At 48.8% G+C, this 9,131-nt stretch overlaps 1 protein-coding gene across 1 annotated transcript in view; it reads right to left on the reverse strand.

Moving 5' to 3' along the window:
* Nucleotides 1-9,131, reverse strand: part of LOC108798395 (opsin-5-like) — a 23,651-nt gene that overhangs the window by 12,669 nt on the left and 1,851 nt on the right. The window lies entirely within an intron of this gene.

Here is a 9,131-nt window from a genome sequence, read left to right on the forward strand (position 1 = left end):
GCTGGCTCTAGATAGGCAGAGCCAGCTGTCACACACGCAGCTGGGTGGATCCAGACAGTAATGTCGGGATCCGCTCCGGCTGCGGCGTCTCAGTATACCGGGAGCTGTAGCTCCCTATATACTGAGCTTTGGGTGATGGGAGGACGCCATTTTGTGTCCTCCCGTTACCCTAAGGAGAACTATGGGGGAAAAGCCCTGAACCCCATAGTTCTCCTTTAAAAACCAACAAAAGCAACCCTAAATGAACTGTAAACATGAAAATGACTAAGTTCCCTGCAATGAAGAAAGTAAATACTAAGCCTCCAATCCAGAGCAATCACCCCACCGAAATCTCTGCAAGGACCTGACACTTCCTAGAGTGTCCATCTCCTGTTCCCCAGCAGCTTGTACTGGTTCCTCCCATGGATCTCCATGTCATTACTGTGTCCTGTAGTAAGATGGAGGTTGGCAGAAGTAACCAATGAGCACAGCAGGGAGCACAGGAGATCAACGCTCCCTGGAAATGCCGTTTTCAGTCCGTCCATGCGTCTATCTCCCACTCGGATCCCTTAAGACTCATCTCTTCAGGGAAGCCTATCCCACCTCAACCTGAACACTCAAACATCACGTTCTCAAACAATTCATCCCCACACAGCTACCTCCTCATGTATCACTGGCCCCTCCCCTTTTAGACTGTAAGCCCTCGGGGGCAGGGACAACTTACCATCTTGTCTTGAATTGTATTGTAATGTCTTCCTTATATTGTACAGCGCTGCGCACACTGTTGGCGCTAAACTCTCGATTTTGCTCATCCCCAGCTGGTGCCACAGGCACCAGACTGTTCTGGGAGATTAGCTGGTTTCTATTTATCTGCCTTGCTCGGCTCTGCTCTTGATTTCGCTTCATTTATGACAGCTCACTCCAAGGACCTCAGAAGTCAGGAGTCGTGGAGATTACGACGTGTTGAGAGTCGCGGAGCAGTGGATTTTCCAGCTGTCTTCTTCCACGAGCCCAGGCCGTACTGACTGACACCGGAAGGCACTGCAAAGACACCTCTAGACACAAGAGGAGGGGCGTCAGGAACATACGGCCCGTTTACCTTGATTACTGTAGTCAGCACTGAGCAGGCGGTATGGTTGTTATCACACGGACTAAGAAGAAAAATTTGCCACAATGGTCCCAACTCCGCCATTCAGGATTATTGGCCAAGAAGCTCTCTTCTGATGAATATGCGAGACGTTGTGATAAAATAAAGAGCTAGAGCAGCATTTCACATATATAGCACGGAAAATAGGGTAAGAAGACTTCGGCTCTCTAACTGTGTTAACACTACAAATCACTTCATATCTCTGACTCTGGGAGCCATGCCTGTGGCTGGCAGTCTTGCAATTCCTAATGGGATTTGCAGTTGCACATGGAGGGCGATGCCTCATGGGACTTGTAGTTGCACCACAACTGGAGGGCCAATGTTTGCCTACCCCAAGTATGCAAGCACAATCTATGATCTCCCCATCCCAGTGTAATTCATGCATTCTAGGCAGGCCTGGCGCTAGCGCAAGGCAAGTAAGGCGGGCGCCTTACGGCGCTGCAGGGTGAGGGCGCTAAAAACAGACTACCTACGTGTTTGGAAAACTCCATGCAAGCCCTGATGGTCTTGAACCCAGGACGTACCATGGCCATTTGCTTGATCCAATGAAAAAAAAACACTCCTAAGATGGTGTCGTTGGTTTTCGATATGCTAGAGTGAAATTCTAACGGGTCCGAGCCATTTCCCATCTGCAGATAAAAAGATAGAGCGGTTATTGAAATGCAATGTGAAGCGCAGAAGTTGCCCAACTGCAAATGAAGTCAATCTAAGTTGGTATTTATTGGGTCACTTGGAGAATGATAAATGTCCTCGCCTTAAAGTGAACCTGTCCTCTGCCAATAATGGACATAGCCACAGGTCCTTTTAAGCTGGGTGGACAGGTTGCCAGTGTTGACCTCCCCTCTGCAAAAGTGCTTGCTACCTGGTTGTCCTTCCAATCTAATGGCTTCTGTACTTACTTTGAGGCACTGACCTTCATCAGGAATTTTGAGTTTACAATCTAACCTCCTAACCAACTATCACTTTCATAAGAAAACCTCGGCGATGGTAGACTCCATGTGACTCTCATGAAACGTTGCTTTAAAGTAATGAAAGCGTCGTGTCCCTTGAGCGTTCGTTCTTGGAATGATGCCGCGCTCTGTGTAGGGGCTCCGGTATATGTAATATATGGAGGGCAGAGTTGGAGCCCCTTCACTTTAAGATTCAGCGGTTCCCTAATCAGATATTACTTTTATTTTCCAACACGCCGATAACGCTACAGAATCTGCAGAACTAATAACATATTGATTGCGTTTTTTACAGCTGCCAAAACTGCGCCGTGCTCACGCGCTGCCGACAGACATTACTCCTGTGCCGACTTCGCAGTCTAAAATAATCCTACGTCAAGGGTCACCGTCCCCCCTAACAGGCTGCGGAGTGCAAAAACCTGGCAAAAATATCATTAACATCACATGTCCGGCACACCAATGATGAATGATAGGGGCGGGGTGGGGAAGCAATGTGAGATACAATTCTGTTTCAGTATTATGAGTGATTAAGGCTTCACATGACCAGAATGCAGAACAATGACCATAGTTCTCCTTTAATAAAGAGCTTCTAAAATCACAAAATATAACATTTCCATGTAATAGAAAAATACGTTATACGGGCAGACTGCGGAACATACAAATATTGCATTGTGGGAGAGGAGCCTTTTTTCTTGGATCAGTGTTGGAACTTCTTGCACAGCCTCGCAGAGAAACACAAGCACACAGTCTGATATGCATGCTGCACATGGCTTGAAAACAGGAAGGAAGCCACAGCTTTATTTTCTACCTTTTTCAACATAACAGAGTATCTCTACTATAGATATATAACAGAACTTATAAAACACACTGCCATCTAGTGACATAAATTGTATACTGCAGAAGTTATTGCTATAAACACAATAATGTGTATTCTAACCATCAGACCTGCACACAAGGAGAAGAGGTTTTCCTAATCTTTAACATGTAGCGGACTGACCAGCCTAGTGTTACATTATTTTTGATATATGGATACAATTATAAAGGTGAGATCACTCCAGGATGGGAGCAGATGGGACCCGAACATGTCTCAGATCAAGCTAGATTGTAACTAGTGCGGTGTTATCTTGTGACGAGACAACAGGTATGTTTAGTGTTGTCAGTCTGATGAGCGGCATCCTTCAACCCACTTCCTCTGAGCCCAAGTCATACTGGACTTGCCTGTGACTGGACAGTGAAAGGAGGAGCAGTGATGTGTTCATCTCTCTGTGCAGGGTGTGTGTTAAACCTCTGCAGAGAGACCACTACTTCTCCACAGAGAGCAAGGGTCCTTCTCTGCGTCTGCTGGCAGAGGACAGGCTTTTCTATTCAGGCTGTGGCTGTAAGACTGATTTTTAACTGGGCTTTAGAAACAATCTAAAAAGGACACCTCCCATGTATCTATCCTGACAGGTTCTCTTTAAGGTTATAAAGACACATAATGATACTTTGCCTTATACAAGAGCCATTTCCACAGAGAGGCGAGAACACATCAGGAGTTCATGAGCAGACACGAGCAGTATCAGGTGCTGTGCTGTCCGCTGACACCCTATTCCACCCACAATGCAGCCCCTGCCTCACCGCTCATTACCCCCTGGTAATGTCACTTCTCTGCATGTTATATAATCCTTGCGGAATGGAATAGATCACTTTGCATAACACTTACGACAAGCCGGAGGGAGTGGAAAAAAATTAACCGCGAGACCTACGAGCTAAAAAAAAATCTCTCTAGAAAATGTGAGAACAGAATGACAATAGAGCGTCGTGGAGCACTGCAGAACCCGCAGCAGAGTCCACCCAGAACCCAGAGTTCAGGTCATAGTAGATGCTGGGGAGTCACAGTAAATGTCTTTGAGGAGATGTATAAGGCTGCCATTGCGGACCCCTAAATACCGGATGACTGGTTCTTACACTGAACCCGTGTTGTCAATATTTTCTGATCAGTAGTTGTGATTCCATTTGTTGCGTGCTTGTCCTGGGTCATTGACTCCAGAATTCACAGAGCCAGCATGACAGCCAAGCAAAGAGCATTTTAAAAAGCAGATCAGCAATGCTACCAACGCAACACACAAACATATACATTTCTTTCCACACTTTAATCCAGAGCTAATACTAGCCAGTCGTGTGTGTGTCCCCCAAGTCTGAGCCCACTGCCAGCACGGTAAAAAAGTTGCTTCTTTATGGACTGTAACATCCGTTTTGGTCTGGCTGGCGCTCTCCAGCCCACAAATTATATATAGAAGTTTCCACTTTAAAGGAGAACTAGGGGGGGGGGGGGTGCTTTTCACTCACCTCATAGTTCTAGCTGACCTGTGACAATGAGACTGTCACAGGTCGGCTCAGTAGATCGGGAGGTGAGCGAACACATGCCGGCGTTCGCTCACCTCTCGATCCTGTCACGGCTCTCTGCCGTGACAGGGGAGGGGCTGGATTCCAGCTGGGCGGATCCCGACATCGATGTCGGGATCCGCTCCGGCTGCGGCGTCTCAGTATAGCGCGAGCTGTAGCCCCCTATTACTGAGCTTAGGGTGACGGGAGGACGCTAGTTTGTGTCCTCCCGTTACCCTAAGGAGAACTATGGGGAAAAGCCCTGACCCCATAGTTCTCCTTTAAGGGTCAGGTCCAGGTAAACCCATGCTGGGGCTCTTTTACCTTCCACAAGATGTGTAAAGCCGGCCATACACCTAATATCTGCAGATGTTCTATGGTCAGATGGAAAAGTGCAACAGATTCCTCCGTCTACGCTAAACTGTGTGGATGGAGGAATCTCCCCACTGGGCCAAGCTGCAGTATCTTGCTAGTCGGCCCCGCTGGCTGTCAAAATACCTGAACATTGACTGCATCCAATCAGATTGATCAGGTATTTTGACAGCCAATGGGACTGACTAGCAAGATACTGGCCACACAGTTTTTAGCACAGATGGAGGAATCTGTTGCACTTTTTCCATCTGACCACCGAAAATCTGCAGATATTAGGTGTATGGCCAGCTTTACACATCTTGTGGAAGGTAAAAGAGCCCCAGCATGGGTTTAGCTGGACCTGACCCATAGGTGTATGGCCATCTTAAAGTGATACAGGTATTGATGCAGGCCTGCTGTATTCAGAATAAGAAGGGTGAAGACTCACTATTGCTATGTGTCACTGCCCCGCCTCCTCCCAGGTCACTGGACACACCACCACACTGGTGACCAGACCACCCCTCAATGTGCTCTGCCTCCTGTAAACCCACCTTGGTCTCTGCTCTTCCTCTCCATCAGCTTGCAGAGCAGAATTTCCTACTGCTAGCTTGAGAGTTCAATACACAAAATACACTGAGTGGCCAGATTATTATGACCACCTGACGTTTGTAGGCAAATGAGCTATAATTTGGCGCTGAAGTTGCTAGAGGGCCAGACCATTATAAATAGGGAAGCCGGTTGGTTACCACGACAGTAGAAGTGATTTGTTTCTGAAGATACGGGGTAACAACGCGATGTAACAGCCTTTGAACGCGGGATGATTGTTGGCGCTCGGAGCCATGGAGCGAGTATCAGCAAAACAGCAGAATTCGTTACATGTTCAAGAGGGGCGCATTGTTAAAGTGTTTAAAGACCGGACTGTCAGCCGAAAATCTGGGTCTGAACGTGAGAATTGTGGCCGTCAGCGACTGGTCAATGTTAGGGCAGAACGGGGGAGGGGCAAGACTGGTACAAGACAACAGAAGGGCAACAGTGCCGTGTCAGATTCCTCGCATCACCTTTCATCATCTCGTGGAGTCACGAGGCGGCCCAACCAAGTACTGATGGGGGAGGGGTCATAATAATCTGGCCACTCAGTGTATTTCAGAAGAAACACAAACGAGACCTATAAGACGTTCTCTTATCTTCTAAACTCCAGCTGTGTATGGAGATCTGCGGACACTACAGGTGCTGAGCATATGGAGACGGAAAGCGGCTCCGTCTGTACAGCAGCTGCCGCCAACATCTGATGTTTCTGTTTGTTTAATTGAATTTGTATCTGTAGAGGATTAAATCAAATCTGCTTTTCAGTTGTATTAAAAACACTTTAAAGCTTAGCTCAAAATATTCTCGCTATGTAAAGCTGCAGGCTTACCTGAAAGCATACATTTCAGTCTCAATATCTGCAACGTGTCTTCTTTAATTCTACCTCCAATATGTCCCTCATCAGGTCGCAGGGAAGGGACCGGCCGCCATTGCTCTCACTAAAGTCCACAGCAGCCGGTCGTGTAACATCCCCATCTTTACCCAATCTTTACCCAATCACGGTATTTAGTTACCCAATCACGGTATTTAGTGGCCATATCTTCTACAACAGATCTCTTAGGCCAACAGACTGGATTTCTCACTTCCTGTCCAGAAAGGAGAAGGAGGAGTGTTCTTGACCATGGTGTGCTATAACAGAGGACCAGGACCTGGCCAGGGTATGCTACAACAGAAGTCCAGGACCTGGCCATGGAGTGCTGCAGAGGAGGTCCAGGGCCTGGCCAAGGTATGCTACAACAGAAGTCCAGGACCTGGCCATGGAGTGCTGCAGAGGAGGTCCAGGGCCTGGCCAAGGTATGCTACAACAGAAGTCCAGGACCTGGCCATGGAGTGCTGCAGAAGAGGTCCAGGACCTGGCCATAGTGTGCTGCAGAGGAAGTACAGGACCTGGCCATAGTGTGCTGCAGAGGAAGTACAGGACCTGACCATGGTGTGCTGCAGAGGAAGTACAGGACCTGGCAATGGTGTGCTGCAACAGAGGTCCAGGACCTGGCCATGGTGTACTGCAGCGGAGATCCAGGACCTGGCCATGGTGTGCTTCAGCAGACGTCCAGGACCTGCCAATTGTGTGCTACAGCAGAGGTCCAGGACCTGGCCATGGTGTACTGCAGCGGAGATCCAGGACCTGGTCATGGTGTGCTGCAGCGGAGATCCAGGACCTGGCCAAGGTATGCTGAAGCAGAGGTCAAGGACATGGCCATGATGTACAGATCCGAAAATATTATTTGCATCAGTGTAAAGCCGGTAACCTGGGCACTCTAAGCTGTCATTGCAATTACAAATCCCATCAAGCATCTGCCTCTGGGAGTCATGTCTGTGACTGCCAGTCTTGCAATGCATCATGGGACTTGTAGTTCCATTACAGATATAGTGCTGAGGTGCAAAGTGTTAGTTTACGACGTCTACTGGACCTGTAACCATCAGTACAGATCTCCTGACTTTTATGAACAGCAGGGCGAGGAGGTTTAACAGACAAAGAAGACCGGCTACAATGTATGTTTCTTCCCCCCCACTGCGCTGTTGTGAAGAACAAGGGGACCCGCTGAGCTAATTCTGTGTGCCGTCTAATTCATCATACCTGAGGGCCGCCGGGACAAAGCAATCAGAGAGCCTATTCAGGTGAGACAAGGCTTGTGCCAAGACTCCCAATCACACAACTTCCAGCCACCAATTCCAATCACAACTCCCAGCGGCAGGTTCCCCGCTGATCCCAGATGACAGAAAAAGAAAATCACCATCCGCCATTGCTGGCAGGGCGATGCTGGGACTGCGATGCAAAGCAAACCGCGTGCGGCACAACATGAAGCAGACACTAACCGATGACTGTGGCGATGAGCGGATTGGCGGAATCATTCCATGAGTTATTATAAACGACCGGCAGGGGGGATTTTTATTAGCAGCGAGCGCCCCTCAGACGACACCACATCCCACTTCGCTGCGCTACGTCTTAAGCTGGCCACCGGCATTATCCGCCAGTCAGATCGGAGCGGGGAGAGGGGAATCCAGCCCCTCCCCTGTCACGGCAGAGAGCCGTGACAGGATTGAGAGGTGAGCGAGCGCCGGTATATGTTCGCTCACTTCCCGATCTACTGAGCCGACCTGTGACAGTCTCATTGTCACAGGTCGGCTAGAACTATGAGGTGAGTGGAAATCACTCATCTCATAGTTCTCCTTTAAGGATATTTTCATACAACATCAACAGAATAAAGGCGACTATAAAACATTTCAAGATTCCGCCATACAATCTACCCGGCTGCTATAGAGAGTACATTGTAAAACAAATCGCAGGTTGCAATCTGCGAAATATCTAACACATCTCGTCTTTGTCTCATCCAGCCAAGTTCAGTTTATGTGCCCAACTATCATTGTTTCTACATTGGCCACTTTTTTTATAACTGGCGTTGATAGAATGTCAAGACTTCTGTATGAATAAACACATCGCCTGGGGTCACCATCTCCTCCCCCCGGATGAAATGCCGGCTCAGAGGTGACACAATCATGTAAACCCTGTGCAGTTCTTGGCTGTGTTCATAAATGTACACAGATCAGCCCCTGCTGCAGCCTTTCACATTGTGACTGGATACAAAGTTACAATGTTGCAGTCTGATCACTGGGGGAGGAGAGACTGAGTAAATGCTTCCCCCTGCCTGCAGCAGACTGATCACTAGGGAAATGCTTCCTTCTGCCTCCAGCAGACTGATTTCTGGGGAGATGCTCCCTCCTGCCTGCCGCAGACTGCTTACTGGGGGAGAAGAGACTGAGGAATGCTCCCACCTGCCTGCAGCAGACTGATCACTGTGGAAATGCTTCCTCCTGCCTGCAGCAGACTGATCACTGGGGGAGGAGAGGCTAAGGAAATGCTGCAACCTGCCTCCAGCAGACTGATCACTGTGGAAATGCTTCCTCCTGCCTGCAGCAGACTGATCACTGGGGGAGGAGAGGCTAAGGAAATGCTGCAACCTGCCTCCAGCAGACTGATCACTGTGGAAATGCTTCCTCCTGCCTGCAGCAGACTGATCACTGGGGGAGGAGAGGCTAAGGAAATGCTTCAACCTGCCTCCAGCAGACTGATCACTGAGGGAATGCTTCCTCCTGCCTGCAGCAGACTGATCACTGGGGGAGACTGAATAAATGCTTCCTCTTGCATGCAGCAGACTGATCACTGGGGGAGGGGAGTCTGAGGAAATACTTCCTCCTGTCTGCAGCAGACTGATCACTGGGGGAGGAGAGACTTAGGAAATGCTTCCTCTTGCCTCCAC

This window comes from Nanorana parkeri, unplaced genomic scaffold, assembly GCF_000935625.1.
Source record: "Nanorana parkeri isolate BGI_ZX_2015 unplaced genomic scaffold, ASM93562v1 scaffold1463, whole genome shotgun sequence".
In the NCBI taxonomy this organism is placed as follows: domain Eukaryota; kingdom Metazoa; phylum Chordata; class Amphibia; order Anura; family Dicroglossidae; genus Nanorana; species Nanorana parkeri.